Here is a 22,688-nt window from a genome sequence, read left to right on the forward strand (position 1 = left end):
TCTGGACATTTGATAGGACATAAATGAGTGGCCAGGCATCACTCAGCTTCAGCATTTATAAAGTCGACTTTGTGCTTTACAAGAAATTGTCATTTCCACGTGTGAGATTTTATGTGAGATTTTTATGGACAATGTTAGCTGATATGCCACTGGCAATTTTACATTTTATGTGATGCCATACGTAATGACGACTCTCCAGTTAAATCCATTAACCTCTTCTATGAACTCCATGACAACCAGATCCAATTCCCCTGAACTGATGAAAGACAGGGAAATGGCTATCTTAGTTGACTCTATTACCCAAGTAAGTGGAAAAGTCCTAAAATAATAAAAAACTGGATTTATAGATTTCATACCAATATATTGTGCTGATTGCAACCAACCAAGAAGATTGAAGAGATCTGTAGTTGTAGTTGAACACAATATCTTTATGTTTATGTGGTGCTGAGGAATATTCTAATAACAGGAACTTCAAAAATTGTCTCCAGGGGCTAGGGTTGTGACTCAGTAGTAGAGTGCTTGCCTAGCACATGTAAGACATTGAGTTCAATCCTTAGCACCACATAAAAATAAATAAATTAAATAAAGGTTAAAAAACGCTTTAAAAATTGTCTCTCTGTATTATTGGTATTACCTCTAAATTTATTTTTTTTCAATTTAGGCATATTTTTTAATAATACAAGGTTGTTACTCATCAGCATTTACTCTTGGTGATTAGTTAAAAGGATTTTAAGTCATAATACATGCATTCTTAAAATTGTTTCTAAACAATTTATATATATATTTGTACTGGAATTTTAACACAGGGGCACTCATCCATTGAGTCACATCCCCAGCCTATTTTTGTATTTTATTAAAGAAAGGGTCTCGTTGAGTTTCTTAGTGCCTAAATAAGTTGCCGAGACTGGCTTTGAACTCATAATCCTGCCTCAACCTCCCAAGCTGCTGGGATTACAGGCATGTGCCACTGTGCCTGGTTTCAAAACAAATTTTTGTCATTGTTTTTAAAGTAATTCAGAAGTTTTTATTTCTGCTCCTAGATATTCAGATTAGATTTTTATATTTTATGTTTTCTTACCCACTTATGATTTTAAAATTACATGTATATTTGTCTAAATGTCACTTGAATATAGTAATTTTATTTTTAATCCATGATTATAACTTCCCATTAGCTTTTAAAATTATATTTATTTACATATATTAATTATCTATAATAATGAATTCATTGTGACATTTTGATAATGTAACAAGCTTAGACCATCTCCACTTTTCCTATTGCCATCTCTTACCACTTCCCTCGGCCCTTTCCCCCTGCCCTGATAGCTCTCCATCTACTTTCAAGTCATTTCCCCCACTTTATTGCCACCTACCTAATAAAGAGAATATGAAATACAAATACTTGTCTGTTAGGGGGCTGCAATACGGGATTCGAACTCAGGGGCATTAGAGACAGAGTCTGAGTTGCTTAGCACCTTGCTTTTGCTGAGGCTGGCTTTGAACTCATGATCCTTATGTCTCAGCCTCCCAAGTTACTGGGATTACAGGTATGAGCCACCATGCCCCACCAAAAGACTTGTCTTAGTTTGACTTATTTTGCTTAATATGATGACTTCCAATTCCATCCATTTTGCTGCAAATCACATGATTTCATTTCTTTTCATTTTTTATATTTACCATTTTTTTAATCTCTTCATCTGTTGATGGGTATCCAAGATGATACCATAGCTTGCCAATTGTGAACAGTATCCCTATGAATATGGGTCAGCAGGTATCTCTATTGTATGCTCATTCCCTCAGGTTTGTACCCTGAAGTGGAATAGTTGGGTCATATGGTCTACTTTTAGTTTATTGAGAAATCTTCATAACGTGGAATATAGGTCTATACTAATTTACATTCCTAACAGCAGTATATATGGTTACTTTCTCCTGCAACATTACTAGCATTTTTGTTATTGTTATTATTTTTTTTACAATATTCTGACTGGAGTGCAATAGAATCTCAATATAGTTCTAATTTGCATTGCCCTATGATTAAAGATGTCGAGCATTTTTTTTTCATGAATTCTTGGCCATTTGTACTTCTTTTGAGAAACCTATGCTCAGCTCCTTTGCCCATTTATTGGTTGCATTACTCATTTTTTCTTTTCTTTTTTTCTTTTAACATTTCTGAGTTCTTTATGTACTCTGGATATTAATCCTCTATCAGATGAAAGCTAGCAAAGATTTTCTCCCATTCTGTAGTCTGTCTCTTTACTTTGTTGATTGTTCCCTTTGTTGTGCAGAAGCTTTTAAAATTTGCTGTATTCCCATTTTTCAATTCTTGCAACTGTTTCCTGAGATGCTGGAGACCTGTTCAGAATACTATTTATTGCCTATACCACTATCTTGAACCAACTTGCATCCTCTGAGTGAAACTACTTGATTGTGGTGTATGATTTCTTTAATGTGATGTTGGATTAGATCTGCCAGTATTTTATTGAGGATTTTTGCACCTATGTTCATCAATGTGTTGATTTGTAGTGTTATTTTTTTTAATTGTATCAAAGCCAGAATTAGACAGGTAGTCCATATAGACAGGTAAATCGAGTCAGGTCAGATCAAGGATGCCAATTTTGAGTGAGTCCAGCAAGTTGAAGACTGTCTCTTGAGGAATTGAAATGTTAATTCCTTCAGAGCCCTACCTCCACCCTTAGCAAGAATCTTCCCCTGCTGCAACCTGTTGCTAAGATAACCTGTCTGGGGAATTTCCCCTCCCTCCAGGAAGCTATAAGGTTGTTAATTAATGTGTTCTTGGATGCTCTAACCTGTTCTTCCCCTTTCAGCTCACCTGTTTCCCACCTTTTGGCCATCCCACTGAGCATTTCAAAGGCTAGTCAAATGCCTAGTCATGTATGCTGGAAGGAGAAAGATAAGGGGTAGAGGGCAGGAGAACAAAGGAAGCCCAGGACATATAAAAAGGGTAGAACACCTTGCTTCTTGGGTTACCAGGATACCAGCTAGGGCCTCTTTCTCCCTCCCAGAGAAGTCTATGTTACCCCTTTCTAAATAAACCCTGTTTTGTATGCTTGCCTGGGTGTGCTTCTCCAATGTTCAAACTTCCACATGTGGGGGAGCAGGACTCATCACCGATAACTGGCAGTATCAGTATCTCAATACAATTTTGGTAGCAGGGTAATACTGACTTTGGTAATATCGACTTAGGATGAATTTGGAAGGGTTCCTTCCTTTTCTACTTGAAGGACTAGTTTGAGGCTCCTTGGCGAGTATAAGTTTTTTAATAGTCTGGTAAATTTCAGCATGGAAAACAGCCAGTGCAGGGATTTTTCTTTGTTGGGAGACTTATTACTTTTTTTCTATTTGCTTACTATTGATCTGTGTTGCGACAAATGACTAAACTGGCCAGGATAACTCCAAGTGAATTTTCGTGGACAAAATAAAGACATAGACACAGACAGTGCCTTTACTTTGGATTCAGTGATCACTCCTCAGCCACAGCTCCCACAAGGCGGGCAAGTCAGGCAAGAGAAGAGGAACACCTTGAAACAGATTTTATTGGGGGAGGCTATTCAAATGACACAAGGGGTAGAGTTACAACAAACAAGTGGGTGTAATCCAACCCCATCGGGTCATATCCATTCCTGGAGCTGCTCCTCTCTTATCCCAGAAGAGGTGAAGTCTAAACTCATTACAATGTGCAATATCAGTTCAGTACCTCTTTACTCAGGACATAAAGGTGTGTACATAGCTTCTGTTCAGAGCAGATCTGGTTATGTTTTCTATATTTTCTTGGTTCAATTTTGTAGGTAATTTGTGTCTAGAAATTTGTAAATTTCTTTTCAATTTTCCAATATATTATAGTACAAGTTTTCAAGATATTTCTTAACAATCTTCTGGATTTTAGTGGTACCTGTTCTCATGTCTCCTTTTCTTGTCATTAGGTTTTATGAACACTTACTCTGACATTTGTAATCTCATGTTATTAATTTGATAAGAATATTTGACTTTTAAAAACGGCTCAGTACAGTAGATAAATAATTAGTATTCAGTGTTGAAGAAATTATCATTGTTTAATAGCAAGTTAGGGATATACCTTATTTTCTGTTTTTGTGTAATCTTGACTCACTTCCCAGACCTGAGATTAGTTTAATGGGACTGGGAGTGGGGACTAAGGGGACAAGCCTGGTCCTGTACATCTTACAATATTTGCTTTACTATTGTAAAGGAGTGCCTCTACACTGTGTGATCTTGGTTAAATGCTTGGCCCTATTTAATTCTTGTCATATGAGTGTTGTACTAAAAAATTAACTGTGATTCTCTAACCTAAAGATATTTTCATAAACAGAAATTAGCACTATGGCAAAACAAGATACAGCTGTAATTTGTTATACTTTTATTATATTTTGCTCTATATAATTTATTTCCAGGAAGAATTATGTAGCTGACACCATGCCTAATTACCACCTACTAAATGATTTAGAAAAAAAAATCTGTAAAAAAATCAACAATAGTAATTAACATGAAGTGGTCCATTAACATTTCTAGTTATTGCCAATTTCTCTCTTTTTCTTAATTAGTTGAAGGAAAGAACAACATTTAAAAAGAGAGATCTTGTGAACTTGTAAAAATCTACAAAACATGATTGCTGATTAAATAATGCTCATAAACAATAATGTAAAAAGTGTAGATACAGACTTTTGAAAGTTTTTAACTTTTTATTCACCAAATATAATCCTTATAAAATCAAATCCTAAATTATTCAGGTTTCTTCCCTCTTCATTCCACTGCCCTTTCTTTCTTTCTCTTTCTTCTATCTTCCATTCTTTTTCTCATGCACAAATACTCACACACACAGAGAGAGACACACAAAACCACAAGATCCACTTTAATGCTTGGGTTTCTAACAAATGTAAACTGTAAGCAATGCAATTATCTTTTCATTTTCCCTATTTAAGGTATTTAAAAATATAGAAGCATACAAGTAAGCATATGTCCATGTGGTGAGACTGAGGGTGCACAGAAACCTAACACAGAGTTACTTCTGTTTTTAGATCCTGTTGTTGAAAGTGTGAATTTTCCTTGGGAAAAAAATGCATATTGCTGCGAATTATCATGAAAAAAATTTAACTTCAAGGTTTACTTATTTGTGTAGTAAGTTTCCTAAAGTGGGGGAACACAGAAGGGAACATAGACTGGAGCTATGTAACATCTTATACATAACAGAAATAAATGACTCTTCTGCAACTCTGGCAGGAAAATCAAAGCCATTGTTCTCTGAGCCAGTAAGTTTTATTAATAATTTGAGACTTTCCTAAGTTTGGAACTTTTGGTGAGGAAGAGTTATCTTGATTTTATGAACTATAACTGTCCAATAAATGTTCTTGCCTCTGCCTGTGCTCTTTTGCAGAGACAAAGAAAGCAAATTCAGCAAAGACAGTTTAAACTAAAACATTTCCCAGGGAACTACTTAAGCTAGTCTTTCTTCAGGTTCAGTTCACAATTCATATTGTGTAAAATATTCAATTTAAAAACTACACTACACAACGATATATGAAATGCCTGAAAAGAATGAAATAAAATTTCACTGCACTAGAGTAAAATAAAATTTAATAAAGTAAATATCATTACTTGCTTTAATTTCTTACTTTATATGATATAAAACATAATTTGTTTTTTTATTTTGTTCTTCATTTTTGTTGGTACGTATACTTTCCTATATCACAGGCATCCTTTCTATTTATCCCGAAATGCAAAAATATTAAAATTTTTAATTCATTTCAATTTCAAAAATTAATTAAATATGCATATTTAGAATCACAAACATTTTTGATAGAGTGGAATAACCAGTAATATATATTAGCTCATAGAAATTATGTTTTTATTGCTCATTATAAAGATATGAATTTTAACAACAATTTTGATCAAATTATAAATAAGGATGTAAACATCTTGCTCATATGAATAGAAAAGATAGGAAAAAATACCTGTTGAACTTAGCAGGTAATACAAGGGTAAATTATTGAGAGGAGCCATATATTTAATGTCCTTGAATATGGATGTTAGATTTCAAAGAGTACATGATCTATATCTTTTAACTGGGGACTTATGTGTTCTGGAAAGAAAAATATGTGAGGCATCTTTTTAAAGAGAAAAAGAATAATTTTTATTTGCATGTTATGTGAAATATATATATATATATATATATATGATATTTTATATGTGAATTTTTAACTATCCTTTAATATTATATATTTATATACATTATATATATATATATAAAATGTTATATATAACATTAAAATGTTATATATATATATATAACATTTTAACACCACTTATTATACTTGTCTTTGGAGAAAAGTCCCTTGAAGGTCTTAAATGCTAATATCTTAACAATTTTAAAACAAAATTTCTGTTAATATCCCCATCTTCTAAATTTTAACTTTAGCAGCCAGTGTATTGACATGTTGGCCATAGGTTCCCAGAAAAAAAAATGATTATTTAAATGCTAGTGTAATGTATGCCTAAGTATTTAATAATTTTACTCATTAAGTCCAGAGTATACTATAAATATAGGTGGTGAATCACTTTACACAGATAATCCATAGTCTGTGATATTTATTGGAGGTCATTTTTTTTTCAGCTTGTGGAAAGCTGAGTTTATTGTTTTTCAATTCTCTGTGTCAAATGGCCTTTTTACATCATAACTACGTAGCTCACTACAAGACATTTCTATGCTATGTCACTATTTCTGATCCCAAGAGTTAGGCAGCTGCCTATGTTTATTATTTTTAATTCAAACAACCACTTGCTGAAAACTATTTTAGATGGAAGCCAAGCATTGTCTCTAAAATCCCCAGTGACCTGCTCCATTTAATGATTGAAAAGCCCTCTTATAAAAGGAACCATATCATTTGGGACATGTACTCTTAACTAACCATGACCCCCTATCCATTTTATGTTAGAAAATAAGCTCTACTTTATAGAATCTGATGTAAAATGGACAGTCTGTGTGGTGATGGAAGTATAATCCTGGAATCTCATTGAAAGTTTTTAGATTCTTTACTTTGACAATCATTGCCCAGAACAGGGAAGAGTAATGCATGATTCATAGAGTTATTATTAAAATAAAAAATAAAATGTATGTTAGAGTCCTCAATTTATTATCTGGTGTATAATGGGCAATAATTTTTAGTTAAACTTATACATGACAGATAAAAAATTTGTTTGATGAAACAGGTCTAAATTATATTGAGGTATGGGAAGTGGGGGAAAGGAAACATATATCATATTATTGAATGTTGGGATTGCATATTGGACAGTAATGCATTTATACTTATGAAAATATACTCTATTTATGTAAATATGTTACCATGAAATACATTAACATATATAGTATAAGAAAGAACTTCTGGATATTAATACTTTAAAAATCTTCTATATATAATGGCTATAAAATATAATGAGTTCTGAGAAATGTAGATAGAACATTTCTATCATCAAGACAGCTTCTTGGTATTTCTTTGCAAACAGGTCTCTCCACCGTATCCTTCAACCTATGTTGCTTCGCATCCACCATTTTTATTCATATCAGTATACATTTTGCTTCTTCTAGACATGGTTATTTATAATGATCATCACTGATTTTTTTTCTCTCAGTGTACAGATTTTATACATCAGTTTATTTATGTCTTGAATCATAATTTGATAAATTTATCTTTAAATATTTCATATGTTGAGTTGAGTGTAGTGACATGGGCTTGTAGTCCCACCTATTTAGGAGGCTGAGGTAGGAGGTTTTCTCAAGTCCAGGAAATTAGGGACAAACAACATAGTAAGTAAACAACATAGTGATTAAAAAATTCTGTGTTCTGTTCCTACTTTACATGATTTTTTTTCAAATTCAACAACAATGACTTTGTATCCCTTATGTAAAGAAATAGGTGCTGATGTGTGTTTACATATATACCTTATATCTTGCTCTCCTAATCTCATTTATTGCTTCTAGTAAATTTCTGCATACTCCTTGAGAGTTCAACTTTTTTTGTTGTTTAATTGACTGATTGCACTAGGTAGTAAATCAAATATGGTACTGAATAGAAACAGGGTGACACATTTACCTTATTCCAGATCTTAGGGGAAACCCACAGAGAACTTTACCAGGAACAAGATGTGATCTCTGGTGTGTTTTGTTTCTTAACCTGGATGCTGTTTACTAGGTTAAGAAAGTTGATTTATGTTCCTAGTTTTTTGAAAGTTGTGAAAATAAATAGAAAATAGTTTCTTTAAATGATGTTTTCTACTTCTATTGAGATAATCATATGATTCTTAATTTTTAAAAAAATCTTGATATGGTTGATTATAAATTTTTAAAAAAATGTTGTGCCAACTTATATTATACAAAAAAAGATATTATGTGCTAGTGAGGATGTGGAGAAAGTAAAACCTATTATATAAAATGATATCCTCAATTAAAAATAGACCTAACATATGACCCAGAACTCCCACTCTTGGGTATATATATTTAGAAGAAATGAATTCAGTATGTCAGAGTCACCTGCACTCCCATCTTCATAGCAGCACTATTCACAACAGTAAAGACATGGAAACAAGTAAAGTGTCATCAACTAGGGAATAGACAAAGAAAATAAGATAGAAAGAAAATATGGTACAAATACACATTGGAATACTATTCAGCCATTAAAAAGAATAGTGTCCTGTCATTTGTGAAGATGTGGATGAAAATGAAGATCATTATGTTAAGTTAAATAAAACACATTTGATTGTTCTAGTAGTCTTCATAAAATTTTATTGATTTTATGCTTGTGTTCTGCAGAGACAGGTGTCTCCAGTTTTGATTTCAAAGACTCTTTGGAGAAATTTGCATTATTTTCTTATTTAATATTTTGAAAAATTTATTAGTAAAGTCATCTACCTATAATTTTCATTAATTTTTTTTCAATATAAGTGTAATTTCTTATATTAAATACAAGTCAATTAAGTTATAAATCTCTACTTGATTGAGCTTTTGTAGTTTGTGCCTGTCAAGGAATTTTCCATTTAAGATTTTAAGTTTACTCTTTAAAATTTTTCTCAGTGTTTCATTGAGTGTTTAATGTATGTAGAAATATAGTGATAATCCATTTGTTATTCCTAGAAATAATAATTTGGATCTTTATTATCTTTTTTCTAATCTCTTTTGCTAGAATCGTATAGATTTTATTTTTGAAAGATTTTTTTTGTCTCTTTGTATATTTATCTCATTGATATCCATTCCTACCTGCAATAACTTTCTGTTTATTTTAGATTTATTTTGTTCTTCTTATTCTAGAATTTTCTCTCATCTTGTATATAAGCAGGAATAAACTAGTCAGGAATCTAAGTGTCTGATATAAGTCTATATTGTAAGACATAGCACCTTGGGAAGAAAATGGTTCTGCTTTTGAATATCTTCCAGAGGATTAAATTTGTTTTCTGACATGAGTTTCCTGTCCAGTCACAGTTTAATACTTTACCACCTTCTATTCTCAGATAATCCAGGTCTAGAGCTCTTTTCAGTTGCAAAATTGGGAGAATTGAGAGGTAATTTTAGGTGAGGTCTCTGAAAACCATTAAGCCTTTATCATCACTTCCTGTGGAAGTATGGTCTTAAGGAAAATGCATGCACTCTTCATGTCTCAAACCATTTGCAAAAGATTATTCATCCATCAAATGACTCAGTTTTCAAATAATGAATGAAAAATATGGTAAACAACATCAATCCTTCATTCCCCAATAGAAGAAAATTCAAGTGGCATTTAGAATTCAAGGGAGGTGTCCCTGCCTCCAAAATTCATACTGATTTTATTATAACTTCAGCCTCTGAGCCAAATGGAGTTCATGGATATTTAAGATTAATGTGTGTGATATATTTAGGACAAACCTCAGAAATCATTCCTATAATTTAGCCAAAAATTTTGGTGCACCAAGTAAATGTGAAACTAATGGAGACAATTTATTAACTGTTCTACTACTTGATTTTATATAATAATTAGCATGTAACAAATCATATGATAGCTCTTTTACATTTATTGTTGCCATTTATGATTTTTCAACTCTTTTCAATAGATAGTATACTTTCTCAATGCTTTTTTTTCGTATTGAAGAAATTAAGCTGAGAAAAAAAAAACACAAGGAAAACAACAGAAATCTAAAGAGCACAAGCTAGTAGATTGAATATCTGATATTTATAGTCAAATCCAAATATTCCACACTTTTTTTTTCCCCCTGAACTCAGGGGCAGTCAACCTCTGGGCCAAGTCCCCAGCCCTATTTTGTATTTTATTTAGAGACAGGGTCTCACTGAGTTGCTTAGCACCTTTATTTTGTTGAGGCTGGCTTTGAACTTGTAGTCCTCCTGTCTCAGCCTCCAAAACTTATGGGATTACAGGCATGTGCCACTGAGCCTGGCTACACAGATATTTTTGAGTCCTGGTAATAGGGAGAGTTGACACTACTCTACAAAGTGGAAAACAGAAGAAATGTTGAAAGCAGAAATCTACTTCGAAGCTTCAGAAACTGTTTCTCTAATTCCTGTAAGTTCTGGCTATCTTTGTGTGTGTGTGTGTTTGTGTGTGTGTGTGTGTGTGTGTGTGTGTGTGTATGTGTGTGTGTTGGAATCATACCAATGAAGAATCCCAATACAGTTGACAGTCCTGGGTTAAAAATCATATGATTTAGAAAAATGTGATATATATATATATATATATATATATATATATATATATATATATATATATTATTGTATTATATTATATTCTCCTCTCTTGCTCTTTTGTCTATGACCTTTTCCCAGGTATCAAAAATATAAATATTTACCTTTCATCTTTTCACCTACTAATAAATCTTTGATTCCTTTCCAATTCCACATATGTTGAGCAGTCTCCTTTATAGGACTACATAGATTTCTACTGCAAGGATGTACTGTTTAATTTTTTAATCGATTTTATTTTTTTAAATACACAACAGCGGAATATATTACAATTCTTATTACACATAAAGAGCACAATGTTTCATATCTTTGTATAAAGTTATGTTCACACCAATTTATGTCTTTATATATGTACTTGTTTTTTTTTTTGCATTACAATTCTTATTACACATATATACCACAATTTTTCTGTTTGCATATAAAGTAGTTTGACACCCAATTTGTGTCTTCATACATGTACTTTGGATAGTGATTCCATCACATTTCTTTTATGACATACAGGATATTTTCATTCTTTTGCTATTATAAACTATATACTTCAAGGAAATTTCATATGCTCCTATACACTTGCATAAATGCAATACAAATATAAAAATGATTTTAAAATGGAATTGTTGGATCAAATTTGGGAGTACATTTCAAATTTTGATATATTGATTAAATTGCTAAACATAGAAATTGCACATACTTTCATTCTTGTTCAGAAACATGATTGCTTTTTCTACTATATTGCCGTAAACTCTGTCATATCAAATGTCTTATCATTCATAAACAGCCATGGGGAGAAGTTATATCTCATTTTAGTTTTATTCTTGTAAATCACGGACACTAACATTTTTAATATATTTAAAAGTTGCTTATTTCCTTTATGGCAAGCTATTTATCTCAATGTTTTCTTGTATTCTTCATGTACTTATTGTAAAAGATTGTTTTTATATTTTAAGAAACTTGGAACTTTTTTCATTAAAACAAAGTTGCAATTTGTTTCACAAGTTTTATCACATGTGTGCTAAAACTGTTTAAGCTGAGTGTTCATCATGGAATACATTTTGGTTTTTCATCTTTTTTCCCTTTTTTCTAATTGCATTGAGCAGCACCTAGAAATCAATGTTAAATTATGGTGCTGATAATGGACTTCTAGCAGATAATGAAAGTGCTTTTTATTTGTCTTTTTCTTTTATTATTTACAATGAAAATGTCTTCGGGTTTGGGATACATTTATGTATTTCATATTAAGAGACTATTTTTTGCTATTAGTACATAAATGCTTTTAATCATTAAAGAAAGTCAAGATGTTTTCCAAAGCCTTTTTTTTGTGTCTTCAGATTTGATTATATTTTTCTATTTAAATCTATTCATGTAGTAAAGTATTTCAAAACCTTTGTTAGCATGTCCTTCATGACACATATCATATCCTTTCTTACATTATGACTTTAAATAAATTAATGACATTTCTCCAGTAAAACACTGCCCTTTGCTTGAAGGCAGCATCTGGCCTTTGATTCGTTTTTATGTCTCCCCACAAGTTGAGCAGTGTGCCACATTTTAGTTACTTAACAGTACTTTGACAAGTAAATGAATAAATGGATAGATGATCCTTGAACTATAGTCTGCATTAAAGTACTGTATGCTCTAGGAATTCTGTGTTTGGGATTGAGGTCTACAAATGTCTTGATTGTGAAATGACTAGGAAGTGTCTGTGCAAAGACACAAAATGCCTGACTGCTAGGTAATACCTGACAACTGGAAAACTTTTGTGCAAAAGCATGAGATGCCTGGCTGCCATAACATTGTCCTTCACAAGTCTACTTGCTTCCCAGACCTGGGATGCCCAGCTTCCTCCCGCTGAGGTAATAAGACAACTATGCAGGCACTATCTGGTTTTCATGGTGTTGCCCCTGGAGAATAGGGGCCCCATGTATATTCTAACCTGGACCTTATCTCAGTTAGCTAGCACTCAAGGTTAAAGAAGTATTAATTAGAATGTAATCATGGTAATGGGAGGTGTATGTTCTTTGAGTCAATAAATTCCCAGGCTGGGAGGAGCAAACACTTCACTTCTCACTTCTTCTTCACCATTTCACTTCACCCCTGTGCACTCCATCCTGTCTGACTGCTTGCACTTTGTGTGTGTGTGTGTGTGTGTGTGTGTGTGTGTGTGTGTGTGTGATTCTGTCCTTTACAGTATGCAAAGGAGAAATTTAAAGTTCAGTGATAGGTAGGTGACTAAAACCAACAGTGAATATTAAGGTTGAATTGTGAGTATAAAGATATAGCTCTCAGCACAGTTTTTACATTTAATAATGAATATAAAAATTAGAAGACATATGTGAAGACCTGAACTACGAATAATTTTTTTTTCACATATGTCATTTTTGGTCAGACAATTCACATCCTCACTCAAACAATATTTAATTTAGTAGTATTCATCTTCTTTTTATTGCCATGAAATTTCAGATTGCGTTGACACATGTAATTGGTAAAGTGGAATGTAGAAATTTATACAGTCAAAATAATTTTGCAAGTCAAAATGGAGAAATAGAAAAAAATAACTCATTATGACTGTGCTAGCAGGATGTCAAAACTGTTTGTGCAATGATACATGCCTGTAATCCCAGCAGTTTGCAAGGCTGAGGCAGGAGGATCATAAGTTCAAAGTCTGTCTCAGCAATTTAGGCTCAAAGCAACTTAGAGGGAAACTGTATCAAAATAAAAAAAAAATTAACAGGGTTGAGGATGTGCCTCAGTGGTTAAGTTCCTGTTAGTTCAATTCCCAGTACAAATAAAACAAATCAAAACAAAACAAAAAAAAACTATCAAACTGGTCAAGGAGACAGAGTAAAGACTGGCATACCACTATTTTTCTAGTATAAAATGATATATTTTAAATCTAAGAATAACATGTATATTTTCATTAACATTTGTTTCAAGTTGAAATATTAAAAAATGCTATTAATTTTGAAAATTTTTATTATAATTATTATGCATTTCCTGATATTTAATTAGCTTATTTGTAAAGATGGATTAACAGAATATTTAGTAATATAAAATTGATTGTATGTGATATATAAACAAGATGGATAAAGGACAGTATAATCTCCCTAATTATAATAAATATTGCTGAGCATATTTGGTATTACCATATGTATAAATAATGTACAGACTCAGAAGGAAGAAATGACATGAGAGAAGATCAATGTAAAACATCTGAAGCTTATAATCATTAAGGTCTGAATATTTTATATCAGAAGGAAGTGTTCTGATGTTTCTTCATATGAAGATGAGATATAAAGTAAAATTTTATGCAAATGTAAAACAAAGAAAATATTACAACCCTTCTATTGTTTTTCCTGAGGGTAGTGTTTTCCTTTTCACTTTTTCTGAAACAGAACTTGGTTTCATGTTGAGAAAATCCACTTAAAGTAATGTTAGAACAAAGGGAAGGACTTAAAATTTACTGGACATAGTATTTTGTCTATGTATCAAAATAATCATTTTACTAAAACAGTTTGACATTCTGAAATCAAATTAACATTTAAGATGAAGTGACTATATTCTTTTAATATATTATTGAATTTAGGAAAAAATGCAAGAAAAGTTGTAGATATATTAAAAAAAAGAATATTAAATATATACACAAAAAAAGCACTCCACTGTATGAGTGGTATTTTGGAATGTGCAGAATAAGTGTCACAAAACCACAGCTCTTTAATTCATTCATAAGCATTCTATTCTGTTACATCTTTGCTAAGCAAATGTGAAATTATTAATGGAACACTCAAATATGCATACACATTTGCAAATATATGAATGCAAATTTACATATGTACATATTTAAATAAGCCATGTTGTGGATGTATACATATATATTCATTTGAAAGTGTCTGTATGTACAGCAGGGCAATATGCAAGCTACTTAGAAGCAAAGTGTGGATATCTTAAATAGGCAATGTGTACTTTAAATGCAATCGAGTACTGTTAACTAAAGTTCTCTAAATGTATAACAATTCCCAGCTCTTCTAGATCTGGTTTGTGGCATATTTGATCAATAGCTTTCATCTGCTTTTCATCTGAAGAAAATTTATCAAAATCTTGCTTCATTTCTCCATAAGAGAAAAGATAAAGCATGAGTGAGATCTAAGGAAAAAAAAAAAAAAAAGCTCAGTGTTCTGAATTCTAATCAATGCAAATTGTTTTAGAATACTATATTTTTTATCAACTTCAAGAGCAAGAGAGTGGCAAATCAAAAAGAGAATTGGGGTTCCATTACATTTGTTCTAAATGAAGAGATTATATATCACTGTATGTTTCATAGATTCCAATTGATAGAAGCTTAAATACTTTAGTGTAAGATTTTCTGAATGTTATCGTATAGATAACTCTGAAGATAAGCCAGCAAATTTTTATGCACATTTACTTTGCATTATGACTATTGGTTACCTTACTAGTCCTATATCAAACAGCTAGAATGTAAGGAAGCTGACAGAGAAACTTCAAAATCAGATTGTCTCTAAAGCTTTGGCCATTCTTTTGCACAATTCTGGTTCTTTATATTATAATCTTATTATATTATTCACATGAGCCTAGCATAGAAGAGTACAAAAGAATCTAAAATAACCAACATTAACTTGGTAATGGTTATGTAAATGCTTTTTATTTTTCTTTTATTTGATGGTTTTTCAATAAAACATGGTAATAATCTAAAGTTAGTTTTCCTTTTGGCTTTATTTTTAAATGTATGAAAATTACAAGGAGTAAATTATGTTCAAAATAATTGTTGAAATACTGATATTTCAAATAACCACTCATCCCCTCTTTTTCTCATCTCTTTATCATCACCCTTTGAATTCTAAGTCAGTCAAATAAAAATCCTGTTGTTTTGTTTATATTATTGGTTTGCAAACTTGAGAATCAAGTCATAAAGAAATTATAGTTGATTTACTTTACCAGAGTAATTAAAGACAACCTGCTTAACGTGGGTAGTATTTTTAACAGTATCTTTAATTCCTTTAGCACAATCATCTGCAAGATATTTGAAAAATTAAAAGAATTATGTAATTCATTTCCACTATGATATCTTTATATCCATATGGCAAAAACTTGAACACACATATATATATGAACTTTGTATCTCATTTTATCAGAATTTTGAATATTTTAAAACATACCTTTAGTGTTATAATTTAATAAGAGAAAAGCACCTTCACCTTCATCTATGTTTTCTCATTAAATCTACCCAAAATCCTATAAAATGCAAAGAGATTAGTTGCCTTGCCTAAGAAAAGAAAACTAGTAAATGGCGGAATTGAAGAAAGATCCTGTCTTAACCTCCATATATATACTGAAAGTATATTTTTCCAACAACTTTCATTATCTCTCTGCCTGCTTGTCTCTCTCTTCTTCTATCTCTTTCTCTTCAATCTATCACTTTGTTATCCTTGCAATTTTTATTTAAAAATTCATCATATCTGCTTCATTTGCCAATATCAGTTTATTTTTTTCTAAATCTGTACTGCAGTGTTTTTGGAGAACTATATAGGAACATTAACATACTTACTAGTACATTTGCAGCATTAGATGTGTGACAACATGCTCTAAAATTAACTGGAAAGCATATATACCAGCATCCTATTATACAAATAGCAAACTGCACTATTAACCAAGATGGCTTTGTAGTATCAATATCAAGATTATCATTAAAGCAATTTTTGTGGTAAATAATGCTTAGATAATTTATTAAAAACCTAAAGTTTAACATTTGGTGTACCCCTTTGAAATCTATGATATAGATATGTTATTTGAGTTCTTAGAACATTACTCTATAAAAAGATCAGCATGGAGATTCAGGTGGTCTGTATTTGAGAGAAATAATTGTTCAGCTACTAGATTAGATGAGAATGTCAAGAAGTATGAATGAGCACATTATGATTATTAAACAGAACTCAGGGAAAGATGTGATCTTTTAATGTGAAGAGCTTTAGTTGTGCTCTGGATGATTTTGCTTATTCAGGACAAAATCTGGATGATTTTTCTCATTCAAACACTTTTCATGATTAAGGGATATTTTTAAAATATAGTTTTGAAGAGATTATACATTCAATCTGGAATGATGTTGCCTTGTTCCAGAACCTAAATTTCTGCACTCAGACATCTGTATTGCAGGTTACCAGTAACCTCTCCAGGTATCTTCAAGTACCATAAATACTCTTTGGGTCACAACCTGTACTTCATGTAAAGACTTCTCAAAACTGGTAGCCTTTTTATACACATTATCTTCAAAATCCAAAAGTAACTGCTTATATATAGCACCACTGCTTATGGCTAGATGTTCAAGATGAATTATATTGTTTGTTTGTTCAGATGAAGTTCCTCAGTATGAAAAAGACTACTGGACCTCTAATTATTTCTCTGATTATAAAATGTTTTTCTGATGAACATATATCTTGCCCATCTATTAGAAGTATGTTCCACTTGCTTATCATGGAGTCTTACTAGCATGATGCCATCAAGAGAGTGCACTAATGGGTGTTCTGTCAAATGTCAGAATAAGTAAATTTTATTTGGACTATCTACTTACACAGAGCAGGAGAGTCAATTCTGCCCTAGGGTAAGATTAAAAATGATTATCATTGTCTGAGGTTCTTTCCTGATGGGAATGAAAAGCAGGCATTTGTCAGACAATACTGGATATCAAGTGTCAGAGGCAGTGGTAATATATTCTAGAAAAGACAGCACATCAAGTGAGCCAGAGCAAACTGAGACTACACATTCTTTTGAAGTTTAAGTTACCTTATCTTTTGCCCTGATTAAAGGGTTTTGCAGGTGTAATTCTAATAAAATAAAAGCAGATATGAGGGGCATCATCAGCTCTGCATTCTTCAAGTTTGTGGAAGTTTTTCTAACCTCTACCGTGGTATCTGGGATGTAATATTAATTTGGTTGTATTAATTTGGTCAAAGGTGGGAGAAGTTTTCAGAGACATTCATCCTGCCTGCACCTCCAATAATAGACCTTTTAAAAAAAATAAGTCAAGGGACTTAAGTCTAGAGTTCAGCTATTAGTTAACTATATCTCTGTCTCATACACATGGGGATCTGAGTCCTGGCTACAGCTTGGATTGGTAATTTCATAGATTCCATGTGGAAAGGCACTGAACTAGATCCAAGTCCTTATCACAGTGTTGCTGTACACTGTAAAGAAGAGAACTGTGTGGCATTTTGGGTCACTTGACATTAGTGTCTCTCCAGATCCCATATGCAATAACACTTGAAAGACATATCTTTCTGGTACACAGATTGCCTGATAAATTGCCATTTCTCTCTCTCTCTCTCTCTCTCTCTCTCTCTCTCTCTCTTTCTTTTTTTTTGTGGAGGGAGGGTACTAGGGATTGAACTCAGGGGCACTTGACCACTGAGCCATATCCCCATCCCTATTTTGTATTTTATTTAGAGACAGGGTCTCACTGAGTTGCTCAATGCCTTGATAAATTGCTGAGGCTGGCTTTGAACTCCTGATATCCTGCCTCAGCCTCCCAAGCTGCTGGGAGGCCATTTAACTCTTTAGAGAATAGATACTGCATGTATTTACTGTAATATTTTAGATTCTGTCTTAAAGGGACACAACCATTTTCTTTGTAATTATTTTTGAATGTCACTATTTTTATCCTTCTAAACTCCTTTAAATTCATAGGGAAGATTACCCATCATTTGGTACCTTGCTAATGAGAATATGAAGTAAGTGGACAATAGCCTGTTATCATCTGGAAAATTTGTTATAACATTCAAATCTACTGAATCAGAAATCTGCATTTTACCAAAATCCTCTTAATAACCTCTAACTACATTAAAATTTGTGAAACTAATCTAGCACAGATGCACTGACCAATTTTTACTAGTAAAATATGACAATTTAACAGTTTAAACTTTATCAGACTTACTTCTGAATCTAGTTATGAAGTTGGTTAATGAGAACTATTTTGTGTGCCCCCCAAATTCAGAAGATCATGATTTCTTCATTAAAAACTGACACTATTAACTTTCAGCTAAATTGTATTAATATATAGATGCTGTCATGGTGGACTTTTAGTTTATAAATTATGGATTCACGTAATGGTCTCGCTTTTATGAGTGTCCTTTTTAAATATTTCATGAAAATTAACACTTTCTAATGACCACATTCTCATAGGTTCTAACTGTACCAATTTTGCTTACAAGGTATTATGCCAATAAAAGATACTAACCTATATGACTATAAATATAAAATATAAATATTACTCTTTCTGTAAGAGTACTTGGAATAAAATATCTGTTGCTTTGAAAATGATGACTATACTTTAATAACCAAAACCAACTTATCAGTTATACAAGACAAAGCAGTCTTTTTCTATTTAATGATGCAGTAAATTAGATGGGGATTCTTTGATCCCTAGAGCTGAGTTAAGACAGATGGTTTGTTTTGTATGTTTGAGTTGTAACTTTTGTTTAGCAATATTCAAACACACTTTTCTAGTAAAATATTGAGCATTTCTTGAAACACTTGTGTACTCTAAACTGAAAATAATTTTGTTCATTATGACTTGATTTAGTTGAAGAATGATATGTCGATTATGGTACTAAAAAAGAATCACAGAATACGGTGCTAATCTCTCTATTAAATACTATTAAACTATATCATATTTATGTAGATGGAAGTTAATGCAAATATATCTATATTTAGACACGTAGGGATACATTTTTGGTAAATAGATATAGATATCTTATAGATGGAGACATAGTTATGAAGACAAAGAGATACATTTTTTTTGAGATAGGATTTCAATATGTTTCTCAGGCTAGAGGACTAAAGAAATATGCCAGGAGGCCTTGATAATAAATATGTTTCATGCCTTTATGCCCTATTTTTACATTTGGCAATCATCATTAAGTTTCCAAATAAATACTCTTCATTTTACTCCTGGGGATACTGAACTTTAGAGGGTGGTGAGCTATCTCTCAAGACCACATTAAGCCAGCTCTAGTCTAAAATCAGGCCTCCCAATTCCTAACACAGTAATCTCTTCTGAGATTTTCTTTTAAGTCACTGAATCTTTATTCTATCCCTTCACAATCACTAGCATGTAATTTAAAAGTTTTAAAAAATCAAATAGATGCTACTAATAATGCATGTGCTCATTTTAATGTCAGATAATCCAATATATTTGCAGTGTTCTTTGCTTTTAGCAGCCCAGTGGGATTCATTTTGCCACTTTATTCTTCAATGCAATAAGTTTCTCAATTGCATGTGAAATGTTCCACTGCATTAGTATGAAGGTATAATCAATAAATGCCCAGTTCATTCCTTATTTTAAAGACTTTGCAAAATGGAAGGTCATGCCTTATGTGAATACAATAGCAAAAGTGTTACCAAGTGATTACAGTGATTTGACAGTAATTAGAGTATTACTTTTACTTAGATGCAGTATTTAACTAGGTTGCTACCTGAAGTGAAATTTAATATTGAACTCTTCTTGCTTTAAATGTCTTATTGGCAACCCAATTTCTAACAGAAGAGTAAACTCAGTACCTAACTTTAAATATCTGAGAAGTATAGTCCATCGAGTATACCAGACCAGTGAGTATACATATTTAACAAGTAATATTTTAAAACAAAGTTGAAGATGCCTATATTCAGATCTCTAATAATTTTTATTATCAACAAATGATTATTAAGAATCTGAAAAGATTGCTAGATTCTGTATAGTGATGGCGAGCAATCAATATGAAAACCTAAAAGTTCAAAATCATAACCATTACAATAATACAATTATTTTAACTAGTCTTCTTTTTTAACCTTATAACCTCAATTTTATTTTACAAATGTGCAATCTAAAACAAAGAAAACTGAAATTACTTGTTTAATGTCATATACCTACATGAGTGCTCATGATCGGAACTCATATTAATTTCAAGAAAACTACTCATTGGTTGTTGCTCCCAAAGCCTTATTATCTAGTAAGAGATACCCAAAACAAACAACTAGCAACTAGACAAGGCAAATTTGGGCAATATAGACAGGTTTAAACAAAATAATAACAGAATCTTTTAAAGATCACATTTAAGTCTGGCTTTATGCAAGCGAGAAACAGTACTCAAATAAGGTAATATTTACCCCTCAATTTGGATATTAAGTTTTGATAGAGAAAAGCTTTTAGATAGTTCAGCATCTAAAATAAAAATAAATGTAATAAGGAGGAGTAGAATCCAGTATATTCAAGGACAACCAAACACTTCTGCAACAAAGAACAATATAAACAGAACATACTAGAGGTCAGAACTGTAGCTAGGGAGGAGACTTTATGAAGTTATATGCTGAAATCATATGAAGGTTTGGAATTTTCATGTCAAAACATTTCATTTTTTTTCCTCTCATAGAGATCAATCTGGCAATGTTCAAAGGTGCAATGATATTAAGAGAGACTGAAATAAAGAATGTTATTTTAGGGGATATTGAAAGGACTGATTATGGTCAGATACATTTTTCCTTTCATCCATACATCTAATGAGCAAGTGTGCATCCAAAATCATTCCCTTAATTGGAAGGTAAAATTAATTATGGTCATTTCATTCATTTGGATATATAGTAAAATTTGATTCCCATATTACCATATTCTATCCTGGGCAAAGGACAAATTGTAATGCCAGATTTGTGGGACCCCAATAGACCTCCAGGAACCGAATCTGATGCAATCACACAAGAGTCTTATTGCAATCTGGAGCCTGGACTCACAACTGTTTCCAATGCAGCGGTCCCAGGGAGTGAGTCCTTGTCCTTTGTTCAGTGAGATTTTATAGGTTTTGGGGGGATACTCTATGTGTCACAACATCACACTGCAAATCATTCCATACTGCAGGAAAATCAAACAACAACTCTTAACATTGATTAGCACATTCACTGAGGGGAACAAGTTGGGTAGGGATGATTGGTTAGTACAAGAGGGGGATTCCTTTGAACTGATTGGTTTAGGCCACAAGGGGTGCACGTGCTAAACGTTAACTACATGGTTTCCCAACATGTTATCAACCACCATAAACTACTGGGGGGACATCTGGCATCCCAGGTATTTTCCCTGTCTCATGCTGATTGGTGGATGCTAGGGGGTTGCTATGGGTCCTCACCTAGCCTAACTGAGTCAGGGACACCTGGCACCACAGATCTCTCCTGTTGTTTGCAGACAAATAACTCAGCAGGGTGGGTGTGTGCCTAGAAAGGCTCTTTGGGTTTTTCCAAGGACAAGGGTCATGCCCCCTTCCTTAGGACAGGCCTTGAGGTAGAAGCTGCTGTTATTTATTTTCAAAAATGGAGTCACATCAGTTTCTCAGAATGAGAAAGGCAATTACAGGTATTCTGATGGCATTTTTGGAGATATAGAATTTGTGTCAGAAAAATTAAGATGCCATCTTACAGACAAAGAAGTAAAAATTGAAGGAAACCACATTAGAGCTTGAACCTCCTCACCTTTTCATTGGATGTAAAGTTCAGTGAGTTCTAAGAAAGGCAAAAGATGTCACATTCAAATCTACATTTCTAACTGTCCATATATAAATTAAACTCTAATTAAAAAACATTGAATACACTGACACTTTTTATGTGTTTGCTCTTTAAAGTTAGCACATTATTAGTACTGATTATTAATTCAAGAATCATTTATTGAGTGCCTACCAGTGTAAAAGAATCATTGATGAGGGAAGGAACATTATACAGCATTAAATCTAAAGTGCAATAAAGAAGACAGAAATTAATCTAATAATTATCAAAAACAGGAATTTCTCTTTTTAAATTATTTGATTATAAAAATAGCAGTGATATTTGTCTTCAATTACATTCTCATATAATGCAACATAATATACTCAGCAAAATGCTATTTCTTTAAATTTTATATGCTATTATAAATCTTATCATGAGT

Source organism: Spermophilus citellus (genome assembly GCF_964194105.1).
Source record: "Spermophilus citellus genome assembly, chromosome: 7".
Classification (NCBI taxonomy): Eukaryota; Metazoa; Chordata; class Mammalia; order Rodentia; family Sciuridae; genus Spermophilus; species Spermophilus citellus.